Here is a 15,766-nt window from a genome sequence, read left to right as displayed (position 1 = left end):
CACACACACACACACACACACACACACACACACACACATACACACACACACATGTACATGTACATACACATGTTTTAAAAAATGCTACAAGACCCAATGTGAACAGCTGGTTAAAATGTGCCCTGTATTAAATGTGCCCTGTATTAAATGTGCCCTGTATTTGGGAAGCCAGGTGTTACAGATGGGGCTGGAATGCAGTGCGCTGGCAAAGCACCTGCTAGCATGAAAGAGAATGTCCATTCCACCCTCAGTACCTGAAACACGAGCACCTTCCCCACCCCTAACAAGGAGCCCACTATGCTCAGCTTCACTCACTGAACTTCTGCATGGGTAATGAGTATGAACCTCAGTAAGCTGGGACATACAAATTTAAGTAAATTCATTATTTTAGACTAGGAAAGATAAGAAAATAAATAAAGAGATAAACTTGATGAGCTTCCCCATGAATGGGGAGAGGAATCAGGCAGCCTGGGTACCAAACAGTGGAAATTGACATATGGCACGTTAGCAGGTATAAAGATGGGCATACAACCTGTTCTTCCACATAGACTCCTACTTGAATAACCTACAGAAACCCTTGTGCATTTGCACAATCCCATACAAGAACATGCAGAATAGATCTGTTTTTGTTTGTTTGTTTGTTTGTTTTATGTTTTGTTTTGTTTTTTAATGAACTGATGACCATGAAAGTCACTAACATATTTGCCATGGTGAGAGCATGGAAAAACATACAGCAGTGAAAGAGAATAAGCCCGGCCTGCCTGCTCCAGCGGAAGGTCTAAGAGGAAATGAAGACGTCTGAGCAGATCGAAACAGGATAAGCACATTCAGATTTTCCTTAACAAAAGAGTGTTGCCATAGCATAAGGTTACCGATTCCTGGCACTTTAAATGTCTATGAGTGTGAGTGTCTTTTGTGTAAATGAATTTTGTGGGTTAAAGCACCAGACTTACTGGTGTCAATTTTCATCCAAGATTTTTATTCTCTAAAGTTCTTGGTCCCATTGACATATTTCAGTATCTAAAAATACTACAATGTTAATACCCAAGAGAATGACCATTATCACAGGTCTGCGGGCCACCATGATCAGTGTGGTACTGTTTGTTTGTTTTTTTTTTCGTTTATTTGTTTGTTTGTTTTTAAAATGAGCCATCTTGCCCTTAAATAAAAGAAAAAAAAAGTGTTGTATCTTATTAGCAGATGTGTATGGAGTGAAAATAAAGTATACCAACAAGAATGGAACAGTCCAGTACAGGATGCCAGTTATTTCTGAAGGCTGACTAAAAGCTGTATTTCTTTCTTTCACCGATGAATTCATTTTTATTTATGTGAATGTGAGTGTGAGTGTCTGAGTGAGAGTGTGTGTCTGGGTGTGTGCATATGTGTGAGTATGTCTCTCTCTCTGTGTCTGTATCTCTGAGTGTGTGGGTGTCTGTGTGTCTGTGTATGAGTGTCTATCTCTGTGTGAGTGTGTGTGTGTCTGTGTGTGTGTGAGTGTGTCTTTGAGTGAGTCTGTATCTGTGTATGTGTGAGCGTGTGTTTATCTGTGTGTGTCTGTGTACATGTATGTGTCTCTGTGTGTCAGTGTATGAGTGTGTATGTCTGTATGTGTGTGAGTGTGTATGAGTGTGTGTATGAATGTGTGTGTGTGTGTGTGTGTGTGTGTGTGTGTGTGTGTGTGTGTGTGAGAGACTAGGTGCCAGCAAAGGCCAGTGGCAATATTGATCCTCTGGAACTGGAGCTGCAGGCAGCTGTGAGTCACCTGCTATGGGTGCTGTGAACTATACTCTGGTCCTCTGCAAAAGCAGCACACACACACTTTTTTATTTTTATTTTTTACATTTTTTGTTTGTTTTTTCGAGACAGAGGTTCTCTGTGTAGCCCTGGCTGTCCTGGAATTCACTTTGTAGACCAGGCTGGCCTGGAACTCAGAAATCCGCCTGCCTCTGCCTCCCAAGTGCTGGGATTAAAGGTGTGCGCCACCACTGCCCAGCAGACATGGAGCCATCTCTCCAGTCCTGAAGTTGCATTTTTTTTTAAGTTTAAAAAATGTAATACCGTTTATTTAACTTCAAAAACATTTTAGCATTCTAAGCATACAAAAAATAACAGAATGTTGCAAATTGCATTTAGGTCCGGAGGGTTCTTGAACTTCCATTGATGCAGTAGTTCTCTGCTTTGCTGACAACGATGACTTCTACAGTTTCTTTAAAAAGTTTAAAACCTACTGCCCTTAACTAAAGAAAAAAACTCCAAGCACTTCTCATGCCAGCTGACCCCTCCCCCATCCACAACTAAGAATGTCAGCAGAATGCTATGCCACTATATACAAAAACAGGGCAACCTGAAGCTAAATGGATGCCCTGTGCCATATCAACAGGTCCAGCCTCACAGTGCACGCCCTGAGCTACGGCCCCCTCCAAAAGGCATCTTCCCCTCGCAGCTCCACAAGGAGCATCAAGAATCTGTCCGGGTTGTTTTGTTCTCTTTACAAACTATAGATATGTTCAGATGGCAACTCAGGATTGCGAGCCAACAACCATACAGTTAACACTACCTTATGAGTTGAGAACAGAATGCCAGAAACATCTTCAAATGCCTTGTCACATCAACAGCAAAGTGCACTGAGTGAGGAGGACGAGAGATTGCCTTTTCATTTTAAAAATGTTTGGAGCTATGTACAACTTTCATACAGTTTCAGGGCACTCCGGACACCCATGGCCACTTCCTGTAACCCACTGACACTTTGAGAAACTACAATATGATTGTGATCAAATTTTGTAATTATACCTAACAAGGGTAATAGACACGACTCAAATAATAGATGTGTCAATCACAGCGCTCTCCTACTCTAAGGTATTCACAAGGAGACAGAGTTTTTATTCACCTTCTTCCTCTTCCTCTTCCTCCTCCTCCTCTTCTTCCACCCTTTTCCAGGCAACTTTAGCAGGACCCTTGTCACATCAAACGTCCCTTTAGACTGATAGTCAGCAGCATCCTTCTCATACTTCTCCTCCAGCTTTGCTGCCTTGGTGACGTAAGGCTGCTTTTCACTGTCACTTTAGTTATTCCACATCTCACCCAGCTTTTTTGCCACATCTCCAATGGAGATGCCAGGGTTTGTGGATTTGATCTCGGGGCAGAATTCAGAGCAGAATAAGAAAATTCCAGATGGAGGTCTTTTGGGGGCATTTGGGTCCTTCTTCTTGCCTCCTTTAGCTGGTCCATAATCTTTCATCTCCCGATCATAGCGTACTTTATCTGCCTCTGCCATTTCATCAAACTTTGATTTTGCTAGACATGGTCTTCCACCTCTCAAAGCACTTCTTGGAAAACTCCACAAAATTGACTGGAACCTCTGGGTTTTTCTTCTTATGTTCTTCCCTGAATGTCTGCACGAAGAAGGCATAAGCAAATGTCTTGCCCTTTGGTTTCTTGGGGTCACCTTTAGCTAATCCTGACTGTATTGCTTGCTAGTCTGGGTGGCGCAGGGCACGATGCGCAGCTCAGTGCTCCTGAAGTTGCATTTCTTAAGCTGAGTGTTGTGCATACAGAAATTCATTTCTTTATCTGTATTTTTGTGTCTTTCAGACTGTTGGACAAATACCTATTCCACTGAAAATAACTATGTAGACCAGGGATGTGCTTGATGCTAGGGCGCCTGCCTAGCAGGCTTCATGCTCTGGTTCCCACCCTCAACACCAAATCTGAAAAGAGGGAAGGAAAACTCCCCCTTCCCAAGGCAGAACAAGCCATCTCTTCCCTTCCCTCCAGGTTCCAGTGTTGACGCCTGCTCAGTACTAAAAACAAGAGCTAGGCTTGCATAACTCATGGTGTCTGGTAACAGGTAATGAAAAGCCACTTCTGGTGCCAGGGCCAGCACCGGTGGGTGGGATTTAAGGAGCCCTCCACCGCCCCACTGCTCCCTCTCACATTACATTACAAACCTCAGACTCTGGGTCATAGGCAGCCCTGGTGTGCTGCCACATGAATAATGAAGGGGTGTGTGTGCTGCCAGGGCGAGCCTTTCACCAGCTCCCACCCACAGCACACTCACCACCTCTCAAATGTCCCCCGAGTCTGCAAGGATCTGAGGAGTTCTTTTAACCCCTCAGAGCTCTGGACTCAGCCAGACACAGGGTGGTTTGCTATGCTCTGGCTTGGGATTGATAAAAAGCAACAGGAGTGGGCATTTGCTGTTTGGAATTGAGGGGCTTGGGTTGCGTGTGTGTGGATGTTTGCACAAGTGTACATGCAATGTACATTGTTTGCACGTTCATGTGCATACATGTGAGCATATGCAGGCCAGAGGACATCTTCAGTGTTGTTCCTCAGATGCCATCTACCGTTTCAATTTGTAGACAGGAATTGTCATTGAAAGTCACCTGTTAGGCTGGGCTGACTGGTCAGGAGCTCAAGGTCTCTCCCACACCATCACTGAAGTTACAGGTATCCTACATGCATCTCCATGCCTGTCCTGGGGTTTGAACTCAGATCCTCCTGCTTGTAAGGTGATCACTTTACCAACTCAGTTGTTTGGTTGGTAGGTAGGTAGGTTGGTAGGTAGGTTGGTTGGTTGGTTGGTTGGTTGGTTGGTTGGTAGGTAGGTAGGTAGGTAGGTTGGTTGGTTGGTTGGTTGGTAGGTAGGTTGATTGGTTGGTTGTTTGGTTGGTAGGTTGGTTGGTTGGTAGATAGGTTGGTTGGTTGGTTGGTAGGTAGGTTGGTTGGTTGGTAGGTTGGTAGGTTGGTTGGTTGGTTGGTTGGTTGGTTGGTTGGTTGGTAGGTAGGTAGGTAGGTTGGTTGGTTGGTTGGTTGAGGCAAGGTCTCTTGTTGCCCAGGCTGGCCCAGAGCTCATAATGTAGCTAAGACTGGTCTTGAACTTCTGATCCTCTGCTGCCCAATTGCTGGGATTGCAGACATGGCCACCCCACTCTGTCTTGATCCATCCTTTGAAACCCCACTGAGTCACCTCTTTCCTGGTGGCCCTGTCACACAACCCTGACCCACACCCGCATTGTGCCTCCAGCTGTGACCAGAAGAAAAGGCTTACACCACAGATAATGCCTGCCTGGCAAAGCACACTCATCTGTTGTTTGTGATCAGGTAGACAGACAGACAGACAGACACACACACATACACACACATGCAAGCATGAACATGCACACACACAAACTTAAACATACACACATAGAAACACACACTCTGCCAAACACACTACACACATATAGAAACATTCACACACACACACACACACACACACACACACACACACAGAGTCTTGGGAGCCTCTGAACGCTGCTAACACACATGCACAACACACAATCATCCCACTCACAATTCAGCCCTCAGCCAGGCCAGGATTCTCACAATGACCTTTGCCCTTGGCCCACCCCGCCTTCCTTGGAAGACCTCGGCTCTAGCTTAATGTTCCCTTTTCTTGCCTTGAAGAAGTCAAAGCTGTCTTGGGAGGGCCCCACCTTCTCACTGTGCTTGTCCTGTGGAGGGAACTGGATGTTCCTAGCTCCTCATGGCCCTCCCCAGACACAGCTTTGTCTTCATCTAGAGGGTGACAGGCACTGAGACTCTCTCCTGCATTTCCCCTCTCCGCGTGGTATCACCTACTTCGAGCTCACTCCTCACCCGATGGAGCGATGGAGCTTCGTTCTGGATCACAGCATCTGCCCAGCCAGGTTCCTGGCATCACTGCTGAGAACTCAGTAAGAGCCTCCAGCCTCCTGCCCTTCCAGCTCTGTGCCTCCACACAGATCTTGATCTTCCTCTTCTCCCTGATAGACTCAACACAGATTCCGTTCTCCTGCCTGGAATGCCTTTTCCAGCTCCTTCCTTCCTACATGGGAGAAAGGCTGTAAAGATGCTTATACTTTTATCTTCTGTTGCAGATCTGAGTTTCTTCTCTCAAGCTTACCTCTGCTGCTGATTATATGTTTCGTTACTTCACTGTTATTCACACTGTATATTCAACATTATATATTATAGGAGACCATATCAATAAGCAAATATTTATCCTTAGGAAAAGGATGAGACAATGTACATTTGAAGTTGAAAACTATAAAACACAAGACATTAAAACACTAGGGACATAAAATAAATAAATAAATCTTAAAAAGTGCTACTTATTACTTAAAAAACAGAAACCCACTAGCCCTGGCAAGAGGGCTCAAGCCTGGATAACCGAGTCTGATCCCTGGGACCCACATGGTAAAAGCATGGACTCCCTCAAGTTGTCCCATGACCTCCACATGTGTACCGTGACACACATGCATTGTATTCCCACATAAGTAATTAAAATGTTAAAAATCATATAAAATATTAAAGCTGGTGATGCAAACTTCTTCCCTTGGAACACCCGTTGACTTTTTTCTTGTTGAAATCAGTCTTTATTCAATTGAACACATACTTTCTCTCTCTCTCTCTCTCTCTCTCTCTCTCTCTCTCTCTCTCTCTCTCTNTCTCTCTCTCTCTCTCTCTCTCTCTCTCTCTCTCTCTCTCTCTCTCTCTTTCTCTCTCTCTCTGTCACACACAGCTGATTGATAGTATACAAGTGTGTGTGTGTGTGTGTGTGTGTGTGTGTGTGTGTGTGTATACACAGACATTTGAGACAGATTCTCACTTTGTAGCCCTGTCTGGCCTGGAACTCACTCTGTAGACCAGGCTGGCCTCACACTCACAGAGATCCACCTGCCTCTGCCTCCTGAGTGCCGGGGTTAGAGCACTTGCCAGCACACCCAGCATGCATAGAAGTTTAATTGTCGTGTCTTATTTGCTTCTTTCATTTCTCCTGTTCCTTTTTAAGCAGGAATGACCATTTTTTGTTTTTTATGGGCTATCTACTATTCCACCCAAGAAGACACCATCACCATCTCTCATTGGTTCTTCCTAATTATCCTGTTACTTTAAAATCCTGCACCAAGCAGATATAGCCAGTAGACTTTCCTCCTTCTTCTGCACTATTTCTTTAGACTGTGTTCTTATAAATGGAACCACTGGTTAATATCTATCATCTTATTAAGAAAGTCTTGAGCCGGGCGTGGTGGCGCACGCCTTTCATCCCAGCACTCAGGAGGCAGAGGCAGGTGGATTTCTGAGTTCGAGGCCAGCCTGGTCTACAAAGTGAGTCCCAGGACAGCCAGGGCTATACAGAGAAACCCGGTCTCAAAAAACAGAAAACAAACAAACAAAAAAAGAAAGTCTCAGTTTTGCTAAGTTTCTCAAATCTATCTGGACCTTCCTGGGGAAACAGGTCTTGAGAAAATAACTAAACCAAGCAGGACCAAGCCACCTTGAACCACGGGTGAATGGAATCACGGAGTCAAAGACTTGCATAACTGCTTCCGGTTCCCTGGGGTGATCGGTGGTGTTACGCAGGACAGGCTCCGTGGAACAGTCGCCATTCCCAGTCCCTTTCTAGCTACATCAATGACTAGACTAAGTCTAAGTCTGGTGCTGATATACCTTGAACGCTGTGCTAAGATTACTTAATCCTCCTTGAGTAGACAGAACTTCAGCAGGAAAGGACTAGGCTGAAAACCAACAACAGTATTTTGTTCTCTGCCAGTCACCACCTACCTGGGTGATTGCAACCATTCCTGGTACTGGATTGGGACTATCTTTAAGAAAAGAAAAGGAAAAAGAGAAAAGGAAAGGAAAAGAGACAGCTATGAGGCTGAGGCAGGAGGATCATGAGTTTGAGGCCAGCCTTGGCCGTGCAGTGAATTCAGGCCAGTTTGGGCTACACAGAGAAGCCTTGTCTCTCGGTACGGTTGAGAGGGATATTGCTGGCCTGGAATGTGCGGAGTGTTGGAATTGACCCCCCTCACCAGGAAAATAAACAAAGGGACTTAGCAAAGGGGAGCCCTTCAGCACAGCTGGTGGCATTATAAACTATGACAGCCACCCTGGAAAAACCAGCAGTTCCCCAAAAATGCTAAATATAGAGTGCACCACCTGACTGAGCAATTTCACTCCAAGCTATGCGCAAGAACTGAAAACATATGTCTACAAAGAATCTGCACACAAATGTCCATGCCAGCATTAATCACGATTACCAAGCCCACCCTACATACCCTTCAAATGTGAACGCTTAAGTAAAATGTGGCAAGCTACACAACGAAAGGAATAAATACTGACTGACATGTGCTGGAACGTGTGGAAACAGAAGCAGCAAACCTCAAGTCCTTGGTCTTTGGATAACTTAGTGGATATAGTTTCCTTTAGGGGTGGTGGTGAACACGTTCTGTAATTGAACAGGGGCAGTGGTTGCACAATTTTATAAATAAACCAAAACAGAAAGAAAACCCATGGCATTGTATGTGTGTCTAAAAGTACTGGGGTTAAACCAGTGTTGTTAAGTAGGTAAGCAAGCGCATGAAAACTTATCACACGGATTTTGTAGAAGAGATTTTAAAGCAGGCCATGGTGGTGCAGCAATAGCACATGTGACATTGGTGAGCCCGGAAACCATTGTCCCCATGGTCCAGGCTCCAGCTCCCCACACTCACATGAAAAATGATCCTCTGAACCCCAGAGGCAGCTCAGGGGGAGCAGAGGCTCCCACACCTCCCCTGCCTGCTGTCTGAGACAAGCGTCTCCTTAATCGCTTCAAAGTCTCAAGTGTACGACTTAATTAAACTTCCATTTCTGGAGTGTATAAATAATGGAGAACAGCATTTATTCGTAGTGCTGTTTACTCTGTAGCCTATTACTAAGAAAAACACTGAATTATTTAAGCGGGTAATTGGTTCTGCCCGGCCCCTCTTTCTCACCGCCTCCTGCCACCTCTCTTATCAGAGTTCCCCTTTAAGCAGAATTAACTCAGGCAAGCATGATGTTGTGATAAGGCCAGGGAAAGCTGCAAGCAAGATCACACTTCTTTAACACACAGCCCCAGACTGCCAGCGAGAAGCCTTACTCGGGGAAAGGAGATGCAGAAATGTCTTGTAGAAGATAAAGTCTAAGAAACTGATTGGGCTCACTGTGGGCAAGAAGGCATTAAAGCGTTTCTCTACTGTAATGCTTTGCAAGATGAACCCATTTGGCTCGCTGAATATGGAAGAAGGCTGTGAAGGAGCCAGAGTGGTGGGTGAAGAAATGGAGACACTAAATACAGCCCCTGGAAAGGCAATCTACAGATGTGGAATTCTTTCTATTCAAATCACAAGTGGGCAGCAACAGTCACTAACAAATGTTCTTGAAACACTGTAAGTTTTATTTGTGTGTGTGCACATATGTGTGTGTGCTCGTGTGTGCGCACATGCGTGTGCATATGTGGAAAGGCCAGACAAAGGACCAGCTCAGGCTGTCATTCTTCCTTAGGAACCAACTCATTTTTTTTTTTTTTAAGATTTATTTATTTATTATATGTAAGTACACTGTAGCTGTCTTCAGACACTCTAGAAGAGGGCGTCAGATCTTGTTACGGGTGGTTGTGAGCCACCATGTGGTTGCGGGGATTCGAACTCCGGACCTTCGGAAGAGCAGTCGGGTGCTCTGACCCACTGAGCCATCTCACCTGCCCCCCCAACTCATTTTTTGAGTCAGAGTCTCTCCCTGCAATGTGGAGCTTCCCAATTCAGCTAGGCTGCCCAGCAAATGAGCCCCAGGGATCTATCTACCTGTCTCTCCCTCCCAGTGCTAGGAGAGAGAGAGAGAGAGAGAGAGAGAGAGAGAGAGAGAGAGAGAGAGAGAGAGAGAGAGAGAGAGAGAGAGAGAGAGAGAGAGAGAGAGAGAGAGAGAGAGAGTATTTTTCACATGGCTACTAAGGATGGACTTCGGGTCTTCTTTCTCATGCAGCTAGGACTTACTGACAGAGCTATGTCCCTAGCCCTAACCCACATGCTTTAGAAACATGAATGAACACAAGCAACAAGCACTTCTCCCTCTGAGGCTGCAATCAGACCTTTCACGTGGAAGGCAGACACGACACCGAAAACTTTGCTAACACTTAAATCACTTTTAATGACCCGTGGTTTGGAGTCGAATCAAGTATCATTAATCTTTCAAGACAGCCAAGCTGACAGCTTGCCTTGGAGTCACAGTAGAATATGAATAATGTCAAAAGCATGCCAAAAACCTGCCACGGGGGGGGGGGGTTTTAATAAAATAATTTGATAAATACATTAATGAGCAGTACATTTTAAATTTGGTTCGTGATGTCTGAAACATGGCTGAGTTCCTAAACAAAGTCTAGAGCTAATGCAGTGTAGGTATCTGATGTCTGAAGTGGGTAGCCACGCCCATGCGGGGATGTGTGTGCATTTGCTTTCTGACATCTCTGCACACACATATGCGTGCTGCATGATGGGGGAGTATCCCAGCATGCGGGTGTGACCCAGGGAACACACCTAAGAGGCCAGGCTCCCCTCCCTCCCTCATTATTGGTGGTTTAACCCAACAAAAGTAATTCTCGCATGCCACCAAGAGATACATAATCAAGGTATGGGCAAGGCCAGGCTTCTCCCACAGGGTAAGGAGAAGACATCAGCATCTCCCTCTAGCTTCTGGGTTCCAGCAATGCCCAGAGTTTCTCAGTGAGGTAGCCATGTCACTTCAACCGTCGCTGTACAGGCACATTTGCCCACATAGCTCTTAGGTTTAAGTCTCTTCCTTCCTTCCTCCCTCCCTCCCTCCCTCCCTCCTTCCCTTCCTTCCTTCCTCCCTCCCTCCTTTCTTTCCTTCCTTCCTTCCTTCCTTCCTTCCTTCCTTCCTTCCTTCCTTCCTTCCNTCCTTCCTTCCTTCCTTCCTTCTAGATATGTATCTTACTTACTATGTATCCCAGGCTGTCTCTAAACCTGTAATCCTCCTGTCTCAGCTTGCTGGGTGTTGGGTTTAGAGGCATGTAGCACTCCACGCAGCCTGTATGTGTCCTTTGCCCTTTCTTCTCGTAAGGACATCAGCTTTCAGACGTAGCCGCCCCTGCGCCGCCACCACCAAGTCTACGATCTTGAGATCCTTAGCGAGCTGAATCTGCGAAGACTTCTCTAACCGATGGGCTCACCCTCTGCAGCGGTTGCAGTGGGCAGAGGCCACGCTTCCAATCATTGAGCTAAACATGCTACACAACTGAATCAGACAGAGCCCTCTGTGGACTGATGGAGCTTCCGTCCTGGGCTCCTGGGGTCGGCTGGACTCCGGTCCTGAACTCACAGCCTTCTTGGATGCCCTTGCGTGGGGTGTGATTCCCATAACACACCTTAACCAACTCTCTGCTGTTATTTAACACCTTTTGGGTTTTCTATTGCAAAATCCTGCACTGGCACCTGGGCTAACACTCATCTCACCCTTTTTGCCTTGTGACCGTTCCTGTCACAGGAGATTGGATTTCTCCACCCCCCCTTTTTGTTCAAATTAGGGTGTTGTTGGGATTTTTAAAATATGGAGTAGCAGAGTGAGCATGAAATAAATGGCACTGAATGTGGGAGGGAGGAGAATCACGGGATCACATGGAATCAGAAAATGTTATCTCTGCCCCTGAAATAAAGAGTACGAGTTACCTCCTTGGATGGGAAGTGGAGAGAAATGGTCTCTCCAAGTACTTCTCATCCTCCAACACCTCAGAACAATCACCAGGTTTTCATTATTTATGGTTCTTTATAAACTTTTAGTTTGGGGGCTTTTTTGTTCTTTTTCTTCCTTCCTTCCTCCCTCCCTCCCTCCCTTCCTTCCTTTCTTTCTCTTTTCTTTTTTCTTTTTTTTTTCTTTTTTGCAAATTATACAAGTAACTGTTGAGTAGCAATTTGTTCCAAACTGAATGTTTTATCTTGGAGGGAGGTTGTGAAGACTCAAAACATAGGGGTTGGAGAGCTGAGTTAAGAGCATTGTCTGTTCTTCCTGTGGACTAAGGTTCTGTTCTCAGCACTCACATGGCAGCTCACAACCATGGGCAACTCCAGTTCCAGGGGATCTGATGCCCTCTCTGGCCTGTGCAGGCACTACGCATGCACACATGCATAGATATATATGCAGACAAACCATCTTTTTTTTTTTTTTTTTAAGATTTATTTATTTATTATAAGTACACTGTAGCTGTCTTCAGACGCTCCAGAAGAGGGAGTCAGATCTCCTTACAGATGGTTGTGAGCCACCATGTGGTTGCTGGGATTTGAACTCAGGACCTTCAGAAGAGCAGTCGGGTGCTCTTGCCCACTGAGCCATCTCACCAGCCCCAGACAAACCATCTTTACACATTAAAAATCACAATAAACAAAACAAAACACCAGGTAGTGGTGGTGCACTTCATTAGTCCCAGCATGCAAATCTCTGACTTTGAGGCCAGCCTGGTCTACAGAGTGAGTTCCAGAACCATGAGAGCTACATAGGGAAACCCTGTCTCTGCTATGGGAGAGGGTGGGGGAGGGGAGAGAAGATGAGTGGGGAGAATACGGAACAAATGGGGAGGGAGAAGAGGGGGTACAGATCATGGCTATGATGGGATGGGGACGCTGGACTGACACTAGGTATGTCACAGTTCACGACTATTAGGAAGTTCCTGAAACTTAGCAGATTCACAAGGTGCCCCCTCCCTCAAGGTTATCTAAGCAGTCAGGACTGCTGAGAAGCAGGGACTCTCCTACCTGTAATGCTGCCCGTAAGCACTGCAGTGAATTCCGGAGCTCTGGCTTTCAAGGGTTGCACAGCACCAAAGTAAACTTTGGTAACACAGCTGCCTTTGAGTCCCCGTGCTTCTATAAATTCACTGATTCACCGAGGGGGACTTCAGAGGTATCCTAACTCTGTTCTGTCATCGGTTCTACCTGGGGGGTGCATAAACATTTGGCCACATCTCCCCCAAAGAGTATCACATAACACTGATATACATACTCATTACAGAAAGCTTTGAAAACACAGACAGGCAAAGGTGATGAGGCACTTATAACCACAGTTTCATCTCCACTGCTAGTATTTTGTTTTTTAAGAACTAGATACAATATATGTGAGGGTATGAATACATGAACAGTTTATTTTTTTATTACAAAATCTTAAGCATTAGTTGTGTGTGTGCGCACGTGTGTGCCTTCACACCCATGCATGCTTGTGCTTGCAGGAACACATGTGCCACAGTCCGCGCGTGGAGGTCAGAGGACAACAAGCAACCTTTACCCACTCATCTGTCTCCCCGTGCCTGCAGTTTTTTTTCTAAGCTGGAAAGGGACAGTTTTTATAACTTGCCTATGCCCTTTACAAATACATTTCAATAAAAAAAAGAGAAAAGAAACCAAGAGACTGTATCAGAGAGATCTTTTCCAAAGGGATTTCCAGTCGTGATAAAGGGTTCAGAGCCTGGGATTTGTCTCTAAGAACAGCATGTGGTTAGCAATTTTTCTCTTTGGAGGCTACGGACATTCATTTTCTAGGTCTACTGGTTGCCTGTACCCTCTACAGCAAAAGCTGTTACCATCTCTACCCTGGTGCTCCCCATCGGTAAGATGGACACATTGATGAGACTGGATGTTTGCTGGCCCGTGTCTTTCTTACCAGCAACTATTTTCAGGAGTTTCAGGGAAGAGCACCTCAACTATATTTTAAGAGAACTGCTCTTCAGATATCAGTCCATGAGGTTTGAACCAAATCCCCTTACCCTCACAGCTGCAGGCACATGTCCCCGGTGTGGCCATCACAGAGTGCAGATGCCTGCAAACTCAAGGGCACAAGCCCAGATCAGCTGGTTCCATGGGGGAGAGAGCCCCCCGAGAGAGTCATTCACACAAAGCTTAATGACAGGGGCAGGATGGCTTTGGCCACACCCATAACTGGACATTTATCTCCTCTGCAGTCTCTAGTTTTGAGTCAGTAGTTTTCTGTTCATGGTGAAGTGACACCGTGTGTGGGGTGGACTCCTACGGCTTGCTAGTGAAGATGTTCTGACTTACCCAGTAACGGGAGTGACCTTTCAGGTGACAGTGGAGATTCAGTGAAGCAATGCTGCATACAACATGCTTAGCACTTGTCAAAAATTGCTAACCACATGCAGAGAGCCCTGTCTGATATCACCCCTGGGGAGAAGGAACCTCCATTTAGGAATCAGCTCCCTTGGACTGGCCTGTGGGCGTAGCTGTTGGGCTTCCTTGATTAACTGATGTTGGAGGGCCCACTCCCAGCCTACTGTGGAAAAGGAAAGCAGAATGAGCAAACTATGAAGCTTAAGCCAGCCAGCAGTGTTTCTCCTTGGCCTCTGCATCACTTCCTGACTCCAATTTCCTGCCTTGGTTTCCCTTGATGATGGATCATGACTTGTAACCTAAACAAACCTTTTCCTCCCCAAGCGGCTTGGACTTCTCTCCCTCCCTTTCTCTCTAGTGCCAGGACGACAGGTATGTGGCAGCCTTCCTGGCCCTGTCAGTACTGTCCCTCAAGTAATGATTAAGTAGTCATTATCATCATGATTATAGTTAAATATTATCTTTATCAGGCATCCTTCTGTTTCTCTAAATACGTTGTGTGTGCTCAAACCCGGCTGGGAGGCAGCTCAGCCAAAAGCATACAAGATCTACTTTGCTGCCAACCAAATTAAAGGGTGGGCACACTTTGTAAAATTCTCAGACAATGACCTGGGTTTCCACTAACCCATTCTCTCTTCCGATAAGGAAATCTATTTCTTGAATGTATATGGCTTTTGGGTCATTAGTCTGACAGTGTTAAGATCTTAAAATTCTCAGAGAAAAAAAAAAAAAACAGAGAGGAAGAAAATGGAGCACAAAGGTCTGCACCCCACCGCAGCCATGACTCTCAGGAGATATGTTATGGGTAGAATCCAGAATGGAGGATCCGGAGCACACTGCTTAATTCTCAGGAAATGTCTGGCCCACACCCTCTTTCTTAAGACTTAAACCACTGGTTCTGTGTCCTTAAAGAGACATCAAAATTCTAGTTGGCCAAGACACCAGGTCTGGAACTCTCCGGGGATCAGTCTAAGGGCTCCTGTCTCCCACACTCTATCAACTGTTAGTCATTCCGGGAGACAGGTCCTTGTGTCCATCCACATGCATGGAAGGTGAGTCTCAGTGTCCTCGTGTCCAAATGCCTCCCCCCTCCAATAGAGCCTGCTCGAATGTGCCTCTGTGCTGTCCCTGGCTCCCACAGTTCCTTTGCCACATGCCCTAAGCACACACTCCATTTACATCATCTCATCTCACCAGTGAGCTTGCAAGAGAGCCAAGGATTCCTGAAGACAGATGAGGCATCTGGGTGCAGTTATAGTTTACTTCCTAACAAATGATGGGCAGTGATAGTGCCCAGGACAGCAAACTACTGAGGGGGACGGTGAGTCAGCCCTGTACCAGATGTTTTACATCCATCCTTATTTGACTCCTCTGGGCCTCGGTTTCTACATCCATAGAAGGAAGTAATATTCTTGATTATGTATTCTTTATGTCTTGTGGAAGATGTGGGTCCCGTATTAAACAATATGCATTCCTGCCAGAAGATTACAACATCTCATGTTCTAACAGTCATGTCATCATGTAAAAGTCACGTTTAAACACACGAGCCACTCTACTTGCACAAAATCAGGGATTCTCAATAGAGGGGCTATGATGGTTCCTCCTTACTGTCAGCTTGACTGGAATCACACATCTGGGTATGTTTGTGAGGGTATTACTAGAAAGGTTTAACTGAAACTTACCTGTGAATGCAGGGTGGGGGTGGCAGGTGTCATCCCTTGGACTAGGGTCCCAGGCTGAATAAAAAGGATAAAGAAAACTAGGCTCTCTCTCTCTCTCTCTCTCTCTCTCTCTCTCTCTCTCTCTCTCTC

General features: G+C 45.7%; 1 protein-coding gene and 1 pseudogene across 1 annotated transcript in view; both read right to left on the bottom strand.

Moving 5' to 3' along the window:
• Gxylt2 (glucoside xylosyltransferase 2) overlaps positions 1 to 15,766 on the bottom strand; it is an 85,234-nt gene that overhangs the window by 59,345 nt on the left and 10,123 nt on the right. The gene's annotated exons all lie outside the window — the stretch shown is intronic.
• Positions 2,880 to 5,015, bottom strand: LOC110316073 (annotated as a pseudogene).

The sequence above is a fragment of the Mus pahari genome, chromosome 2 (assembly GCF_900095145.1).
Source record: "Mus pahari chromosome 2, PAHARI_EIJ_v1.1, whole genome shotgun sequence".
Taxonomy (NCBI): Eukaryota; Metazoa; Chordata; class Mammalia; order Rodentia; family Muridae; genus Mus; species Mus pahari.
Note: the sequence above shows the minus strand (reverse complement) of the source record. Positions and strands in the feature narration are given on the sequence as shown.